This window comes from Gavia stellata, chromosome 3, assembly GCF_030936135.1.
Source record: "Gavia stellata isolate bGavSte3 chromosome 3, bGavSte3.hap2, whole genome shotgun sequence".
Taxonomy (NCBI): Eukaryota; Metazoa; Chordata; class Aves; order Gaviiformes; family Gaviidae; genus Gavia; species Gavia stellata.
The window spans coordinates 58,429,294-58,437,823 of NC_082596.1; the positions used below are offsets into that span (position 1 = coordinate 58,429,294).

The 8,530-nt window shown below is 44.0% G+C and overlaps 1 protein-coding gene across 2 annotated transcripts in view; it reads right to left on the reverse strand.

Moving 5' to 3' along the window:
- Positions 1-8,522, reverse strand: part of MPPE1 (metallophosphoesterase 1) — a 35,434-nt gene extending 26,912 nt beyond the window's left edge. For both annotated transcript variants that reach the window (XM_059815753.1, XM_059815751.1), the window contains exon 1: positions 8,469-8,522. The gene's annotated coding sequence lies outside the window, so the exon portion shown is untranslated. The remainder of the gene's footprint in view (positions 1-8,468) is intronic.
- Positions 8,523-8,530: the final 8 nt, after the last annotated feature.

Sequence of the window (8,530 nt, forward strand, 5' to 3'; positions counted from 1 at the left end):
TACAACTTACCTAACACATGGTACAAGACACTCTGGCCACATTAGGCTGCAACCAGGAACTGTAAATGTAATCAGATTAAGGGAGATGGCACACACCTCGAGCTCCAGGGCACAACCCCAGCATCTCTCCTCCTCTGCCATCAACCTGGATCAGCCTGTCACACATCTGGCCAACTCCTTGCACTTTGCACAGAGGTCACAGTGCAAGGTAAAAGCCACTGTGCCGAGCTGAATATACATGAGATCCAAACTGTGAGGCTGTTAACAATCCGAGAGTGCATGGGAGGGAACGATGTGCCCATGCTGTTAACTGCTGCCAGAAATCCTCTCTGTCTGTGAAGATTTCTGTGTTGGTTCCATAATTGCAGAAGCAGCCACACAACACTGCTAATTCTTGGGGCCCATGATGAGTCACCTTGTCCGTAAAGACCCTGGGAACAAAATTGCTACTTTAATCAGCAACTCACACTGAATAAATTAGCAACTGACAGTTCATAGTATGAAAACCAGGAAATCACTTCTTGACAAAAATATAGCTGGATGTAACTAGCTACAGCAGCAGTAAGAAAAAATAAAAGTGGGACATATAATACCAGCCAGCAACGCAGTCGTGCTGCAGAAAAAGGGAGAGCTCATTTTCAGATGGAGTAGCAATATCCTGAGAGGTAATTACTCAGTTCTATTGTGTTTTATCCAGCACAAACAAGATCTCAGGTAAGGTCCTGAGTAGTCTAGAAAACATTTTAACTGACTTTGTCTTCATCTTCGGTTATTGTAAAGGACGGTAATAATTGTTTCCCATGTCCCTGAGAGGAGGATGAGCAGAAATAAAGTTACTTTCCAACAGAGATTATTTCAGTTGGATGACAGTGAAAATTTTCTTAATATCAAAGAAGAAAAATACACATAGTTCTCCCTCACTAGAGGTTTTAACAAACGGATCAGAGAATGTTCAGGCATGACTTTGGATACAGGTACATCTAATATGCACAGCATAGTGGCATACAGCAAGTAGACAAAAATAATTTTAAAGCCCCTTTTAGGCCAACAGTTCAATGATTCTATGTTATTAATTTAGAAGATAACATGCTCTGATATAATAGTAATTCTGATATTTTGCAGAACTTTTTAAAATGACTACTTCAGAAATAATTTTTCAAGTGACAAAGGGAAGCTGTAGTATAAGCCAGTGTGGTGGAAAAAGATCAGCACAGTGGAATCCAGCATATCCTTATACCAGTATCTCACCGTAGACAGCATGAGTAGGATAAAATTTTTTTCCTCAATATTGGGAAAGTCAGGACTAGCCACAATTGCTTAATACCATACAAGGCAAGGCCACTTGAATATCAAAGAATAGCATTTTATAAAGAACGTGCAAGGCTCGCTAGGACTTACATTCCTATGGTACCCAGCTGTTTGGCTTTGTTTTGGTTTTTTTTAAATGTCATGGGTGGAGCAGTAAAACAAAAAGAGGAGGAAGCACAGATGGATTAATTCAGGGTTTCTGCAGAAACTAGAGCAGGCATGGAAAGGATAGCACTGGGCAGCACTCAGAGAACAACCTAGAGAGATCAGAAGTAGCAGAGAAAACAAGCCCACAATAGGTCTTGGGTCATTCTCAGATGTGAAACCTGCAGACCGTTTCCCTAGCTCTTCTACAAACACAACTAGTTCTGGGCACACTGCCGCTCTCCTACTTACCCAGGAGTTGACAACAACGCAGCGGCTATGCCCAGTTTTTAAGACCCAAGTATTTTCAGAACTCAAAAATTGTTAGCAGTAGAACATCATCTCTGTTCTACAGGCTGGAAAACGACACACAGAAAAGTTGGGAAATGAGCCAACAGAGCTAAAAGGGAAACAAGAATTCCCGATTTCTGACCTAGAATCTGAGCCACGCAGCCCCCCTCTGTCCTGCTTTTCCATGGCTGGCATGGGAATTGAAGATAGATGGAGGAAGCAGAGAGCAGCCAGGTTTCTCACCTATGCAGCTAGACCCGCAAGGAATTTGTGTAAGATTCAGATTTTATCAAATGAGTGCTGATCCAAATGACACCAAAAAACCCCTATTTGTATCTTCAACCTCTCAGAAAAAGCTACAGCTGAAGCTCTTGTAGGTTTTATCATGCACATTACGATCAAACATTTTCAAAAGTGGTCATTGATTTTAAGTGGCTCCACTTCAAAATGAACATCCGTTCTTCCAAATTAAAGATAGTCGATAGATGTGTAAAAATGGCCCAAGCCTGAGTAGCACTGGACATCAGATTTTGAAGCATCCAAGAATCAAAAGATGTTAGCCTGCATGTATATACAAACCACAGTTTATACAAATGATAAAAGACTTTTGTGTACTTGATTAGGAAACATGTTCATTTTGCAGAGATACTAACCATACATGATTTTTTAAAAACTTCTCTGTGGCAGTAAATGTATGAAATGCCACTAAGATATTTACTTTCCACTGTAAACAATTACAGCAGAAACATTTCTGTACACTGTTATTCAGCTGGTTTGTTGAACACATTCTTTTTTCCATGCATTTTTGTTTCTAACTCAGCTTGGTATGAACAGAGACACATTTCATGCTGGCACACATGAGTGAAAATGTCATCGATTCCAGCGGTGCTGAGCCTGCTACTTACTGCCAAACAGCAGGAATGTGACCCATAGCACTTTTTTTCAGCTACATGTGCACCAAAATCATTGATTTAATTTGTCAGAAAATATATGAGCATGGGATTACTTGATGCAACCCTACAATAACTCCAAGCGTAGCCTTTTCTCCACACAGATTAAAGGGCAGTATATGTCCTTTCAACCCTCAGAGACCTACTATCTTCATGAGATTTTCCAGGAATTAAAATTCTCCTATGAAAATCTACATGTCTTTGTAAAAACATAAAAATTTCACCTGCCCCAAATTAATGTCTCTTTTATTCCATCCACCAGCCGTGTCAGCAACAACTCCTGAGTCCCCTTCAAGGTGGAAGATGGCAAGGCTCACGTAGTCTTCCTGCCCGTTACGTTCTTTGGCACAATCAGTGCTGCCAATCTCACAGACAAATGCCAGTTGAAAAATCATGGAACAATCGCTAATAAAATGTCCAACACAGGAAAAAGGCCCTTCCTCCATCTTGTTTTGAGCTTGGGTCAGGAAGCAATAATCCCATTTGTGTTCAGAAGCCTTCCCTGAAACAGGGAGACGCAGTCTGGCTTTCCTGAGCCTTGGCACAACCACAGAGGACAGCTAAATGCAAAAGTTCAGAATTCAGTTCAAAACATGAACATTTCCTGCATATCAAGATGAAAGGCACCACGACCTGATTGGATTTAAGATGACTCTTTGCAAAATTAGAAACAAGAAATCTTTTCTCATAATGTATGAGGAAATAAATTTAATCTTAAAGCTGACAAAACCAAACAGAGGTAATATTTTTTAAACCAAATTAGGCTACAGGGATCCCTGCCACAGCACACCGACCAAAGGTCTATATAACTTTCAGTGATAAAAACATCAGGTTATAATACTAGTTTGTTTTCAGGGAAGGCATATTATTTTTAGCCTTTTCAGTGAATAATGTTCAAAAAATAATACTGGCATGCATGTGGCAGAGACAGTCTGCCACTTCTCCCTTCAAGGCCAGGGAAAAAGACCTTTACCACATACTATTCTACACCCACAGACATGGTCTAGGAAAAAGAGTAACAGCTTGGGACTGTATCACCTTGTCCACAGAACTCCCACCAGAGAAGAAAAATACCTCTCGGTGGAGAATGAAAGGCATTTGCACCCCAGGAAAGCTCTCGCAGCCATACCTCCTAGAAGGGAAAATTTCCCGGGATGACAGAGCCAGTCTGAAAACTCCAGAAAACACTGAAGGATGCCATTTTATCAGTAGAGCTCTCTGTCAGACCTTGAAGCCAAAAATCTCGATTTGCATGTTACCATACCAACCCCCAAGGTAGATCTGAAGGAAGACTCCTGCACTGCATGTTTGAGACTATCTTTTGACTAGTTTGTGGCAGGAGGCAAAATGCAGAGGGTGTCCAAGCAGCGATCCCTGGGCCTTCTGGATGCAGAGAAGAAAGGTGGTCAGAATATGACTCCGCATGACAGAATGGGACCACAAGAAACACCTAATACACCACTTAGAACAGTGCATTAATCGAGCGTTATGTCATTAATGAGTCGTTAGCGAGCATTATGAAAAATGGTGCCAGTGTTAGTAATTCCTGTCTGTCTCTGATGAAGCAGAAGTGGGATCAGCACCGCTCTTCTAGGGAGTCCAGCAAGAAGAGAGAGCACCTCCTTCCAATTTACCTTCCCTTCTTGTACACCCAAAAGGCGAAACAAAAATCTGGGCCAAACATCCTCTTTTATCAGCTATAAAACCTCGCACCGCAACATGACCATTGCACTAAAACTACTACAACATTGTAGTAGTTTGGACAAACAAAAAGCTTGCCATCTGGGTTACCTCTTAAAGGCAGACTCAAAACTTCATTCTTCGTGAGATACTGATAAAAGCTCCAGGGAAAAGGGCTAGAGACAGTAAACAACAATTTTGTATGACTAATCCAATATAATCCTATGCTGTGTAAAAAGACCATCTGCATGGATTCCCACTGAAGTGCTTTAATAACAGCGCAGCAAGCCTCTGGCTGTCATGCTGAGGAAATGCTCTTTCGCACTCAGGCTAATAATTCCAAAAGATTGCTTCCTCCCCCCCCCGCCCAGTTTTTATTAAAGCTGTTAGCTACTTGCTCTCCCATTTAATTCCCTATTAAGAGATCATCCATCAAATCCGTGAAGTGAGAAGGATCCGCACTGGAAGACATCTGCAGATTCCACATCGATGGCTGGCTAGCTACAGAGAGGTTACCCTCCCTCTGCAAAAACTACAACCAATTTTATTGCATCACTGCAGTATGCAATTACTGTTGAAGAAGAGAATGGCAAGCTGTCCGCTGAGGCGTCATTAAACCAATTTCAGCTGCAGCAGCTTCACTCTGAGTGACCCTGCTTTTTGCACCGCAGACCAAGCAGACCGCAACAGGGATCTCCAGGTGGCACGCAGAGCAGCCGTGCCCATGAATGCCGTGCAGCAGTTTAGGACAGGAAGTGAAAGAGACTGACACCTCCAGCTGAGCCACACCTAAGTCAATAAGGGCTTCACACCCTGGGAGAGAAAGAAATCCACAGCTACGCTCCGTTTTCTGCTTTGAGGTCAGAGGGAACAGGTTTTCCCCTCTGCTGAGCGTTCGTTGCCTCAGGGAAGGAAGTCCGATCTCTACACAAATCTGGTTGGGGCTCAGGAGGATTCAGACAGACGAAGCATCCGAGAAACACTAGTATTTCAGGTTCATCCAGGACAAGCCTATTCCAAGTAGACGAGATTAAGTGTGTGGCATGTGTGTAGGTTACAAAAGGCATGGGAGACAAACTGGCTAGTGTTTGGGGTTATGAAAGATCAGAGGTTATGAAAGACCTTGGCAGTTACGAAAGATGAGCTGAGAGTCTGATCCAGCAAGGCAGAGAGCAGCCTTGACCTGCTCGGAGGTGAACAGACGTTCAAAATCACCCAGCAGCTCACAGGAGGAAGTTCATGCTGCCTGGCAGGTCTAGGCCAATAAAGGCTTGAAAAAACTTCAGAACAGTAATAAGAAAACAGTCATCACCAACTAGGAGAATGATGAAGAGAAATATTTCCATCTGTTCATAGGCCTTACAGGCAACTGTATTATTTTTTTTTTGCAGAGTATTTGAAGGGTCTTAAAATACCAGCTGCAACCACTGATTTTCTAAGAAGTATTCTTTCCTGGCTTTTTAGTTCCATTTTAAATCTTCTACCTCCATGAGCCACGTAGCTGGAAAGAATCTGTAAAAACCAAGGGTTCATTCAGTTGATATTTTAGCCCCTCAAGTTCAGCCTTCGGTGATCATTTTACTAATATTCTACCATCAGAATGAAGAGAAGGCTGGAGAAATTTTACTGAGCGAGATGGAGTTGCTTATTTTCCAAATGCCACTCAGACATCACTTAGAAAGAGGACACACTCCTCCTTAGAAAAATATTGAGGAGAGCACTTCCCCCCTTTGCAACAGTATTTCTCTGTGATAACGATTTTCGACAATTACCTTCAGTGAGGATATTTCTGCACCCTGCCTAGTACACTATCATTCACACTGCCCTGTTTTTAAAACACAAGTTAAACAGACCTTTCAAATGCCCCTGTGGCAGCCTAATCACAACAAATCTCCAGGCATTGCAGCAGACCTGAGACACAAGGGAGGAAACCATCTGCTTGCTCTACATCAGAATAGTGTCTAGCCAGTTTCAGCAAAAGGTATAGACTGTTTTACTGTTGGACAATTCAGTAATTAAAACTTCATCTTTCAAGGAAAAACACAGAAAACACTTTTATCATGGTCTGCTTCCTAGAATGCAAAGCCATGGTTATCTGTAGATTTTCTTATTTACCAAAGTTAAAGCTGCTTTTACTACATCTCACCAGTACACACAACTCACCAGTAAATACGTTTACCCATCCGCCCCAGCACAGAAACTCTCTAGGGAAGGTCCTGAAGCTACCTCAAGCTATGCTGAGCATGGCATCGATAAAAAGCACAAATTTCTAAAACATGGAGGAAACTGAGATTAAGGAAGAATCCAGAGCAATTTTGTTCCATACTATTCCAAATTATATTACATGTTTGTAGGGTTATTGCACTTAACGAAACTAATCTTATGTGAGGACAAAGGAGATACAAGGTTGGAGGAAATGAGTGACTTAGAAGCAGAATAATCAGTCAGCAGGACTGACAAATGTTTGGTGAGGATTTCTTCAAGCAAAATTTCATCATTTCATACTTTAAACAAACTTTAAAACTTCGGGTATTAGTTAATTCACCTTCTCAGGGTTTGTCACTGGTTTTTTTCTGATTCAAAATGGGGACTAGAAAATGTTTTGCTAAGTCAACCGACGGCCTTGCTGTCTTTGTGGTATCCACTGCCACAGTGCAGCTTAGAAATTTAAAGAATTAAGCTGAATTCTTGCACTACAATCCATGAAGTTTTGTCACTTATCTTAGAAGGGAATGGTCCAAGCCTTTTATTTTAAAAAGTGTCTATTATTTTTGTGAACTACATATGGCAGGAGTGTTATGTCCCTCTCATCGCAAAGTCATCTGTGTCCTACAAGACAAACAACTAAATAAAAGAAAATAGTTCTAGACGTAGGGTCCGTTAGCTCAGATAGAATACCCAAGCCAATTAAACTTAGCCTAGTCCATAGAAAATTAACAATTAATTTTGTGTTCACATCAGGGATAGTAAGTGGTGGCAGTGTTAAGAAATTTTCTTAATGCAAATATGGTCACCACTAAAGCATCTCTATTCTATCCCTCAAAGGTCACTGAAAATGAAACCTTCAACCACAAAGCAGGTGCTGAAAGACAGTAACAAATTTCATAGACTCGATGTATTTAACGCCTTTTCAAAAAGCTGCACTGACAGACTCAATCCCTGGACTCTCTTTTGTCCAATTCAACGCCAGGTGTGCATGAGAACAAGTCATTTGGAAAAGCCTAACTTTGGCAGATAAAGTGTACCTCCCCAACACTCACTCGGTGTTGTAAGTATTACAGACTGGTTGCTCTATTGTGCAAGTACGTATTCATCGTAGGGCACCCTTTTTCTACAAGGTGGATCTAGAATCAGAACCGCTCATCGTCTGCCACTGCTCTGCTGGCTCAAATGCACGGTAATTTGGCTTATATGGTTTCTGGAACAGTAGGTTGTTAATTCCCTTCTTCTTATCCTTGACAAGTCCAAAATGACATACAAAGACAAGTGAAAAAATCTAAAGGGCAATGTGTTTGTTACCACACATTTTCATTCCCAAGCGCTAAGAAGCTGCTGAAATCAAAAATCTGTTAAACTGCCCTTCTACTCCCGGGGCCACTTTTCCCTTCACTCCCGAGACGGCCGATGCTAACCGTCAGCTGTGCCCTCCTCAAGGCCCCGGCACCGCGGACGGCCGCCCGCCCGCCCCCCGGGATCGCCCTTCGCCTGGCAGCACGGGCAGGCCCCGGGCCTCCCTCCCGGCCCCTGCTGACAGGCCGCTCCCGCACGCAGCGCCCGGGAGGCAAGGGCAGCGGGGCCGCTGAGGGGGCGCTCGGGCCCGCGGGAACGGCGGGACGTTTTCCCGGAGGAAACAATGCCGCTCCAGCCCCAGGCTGGGGAGCCCGGCTCGGCCGGCGGCAACTGCCGCGGCGCCATCTCAGGCGGGGCGGCCGGGCCGTGGCCACGGCGATGGCGATGGCGATGGCGGCGGCGCGGGGCGGGCCGGGCCGGCAGCCTCTCCGCCACATCCTGCCCTCCGCGGCGCGGCGTGGCCTCGGCCGTCCTCTCCGTGGCACCCCCCGCCTCTCCCGGCCCTTCTCCGCCCCCGGGGCTCACCTAAAGCCAGCGCCCAGCAGCCAGGCGCCGCGCTGCAGCCCGCCTTCCCCACTGGTCGCGGC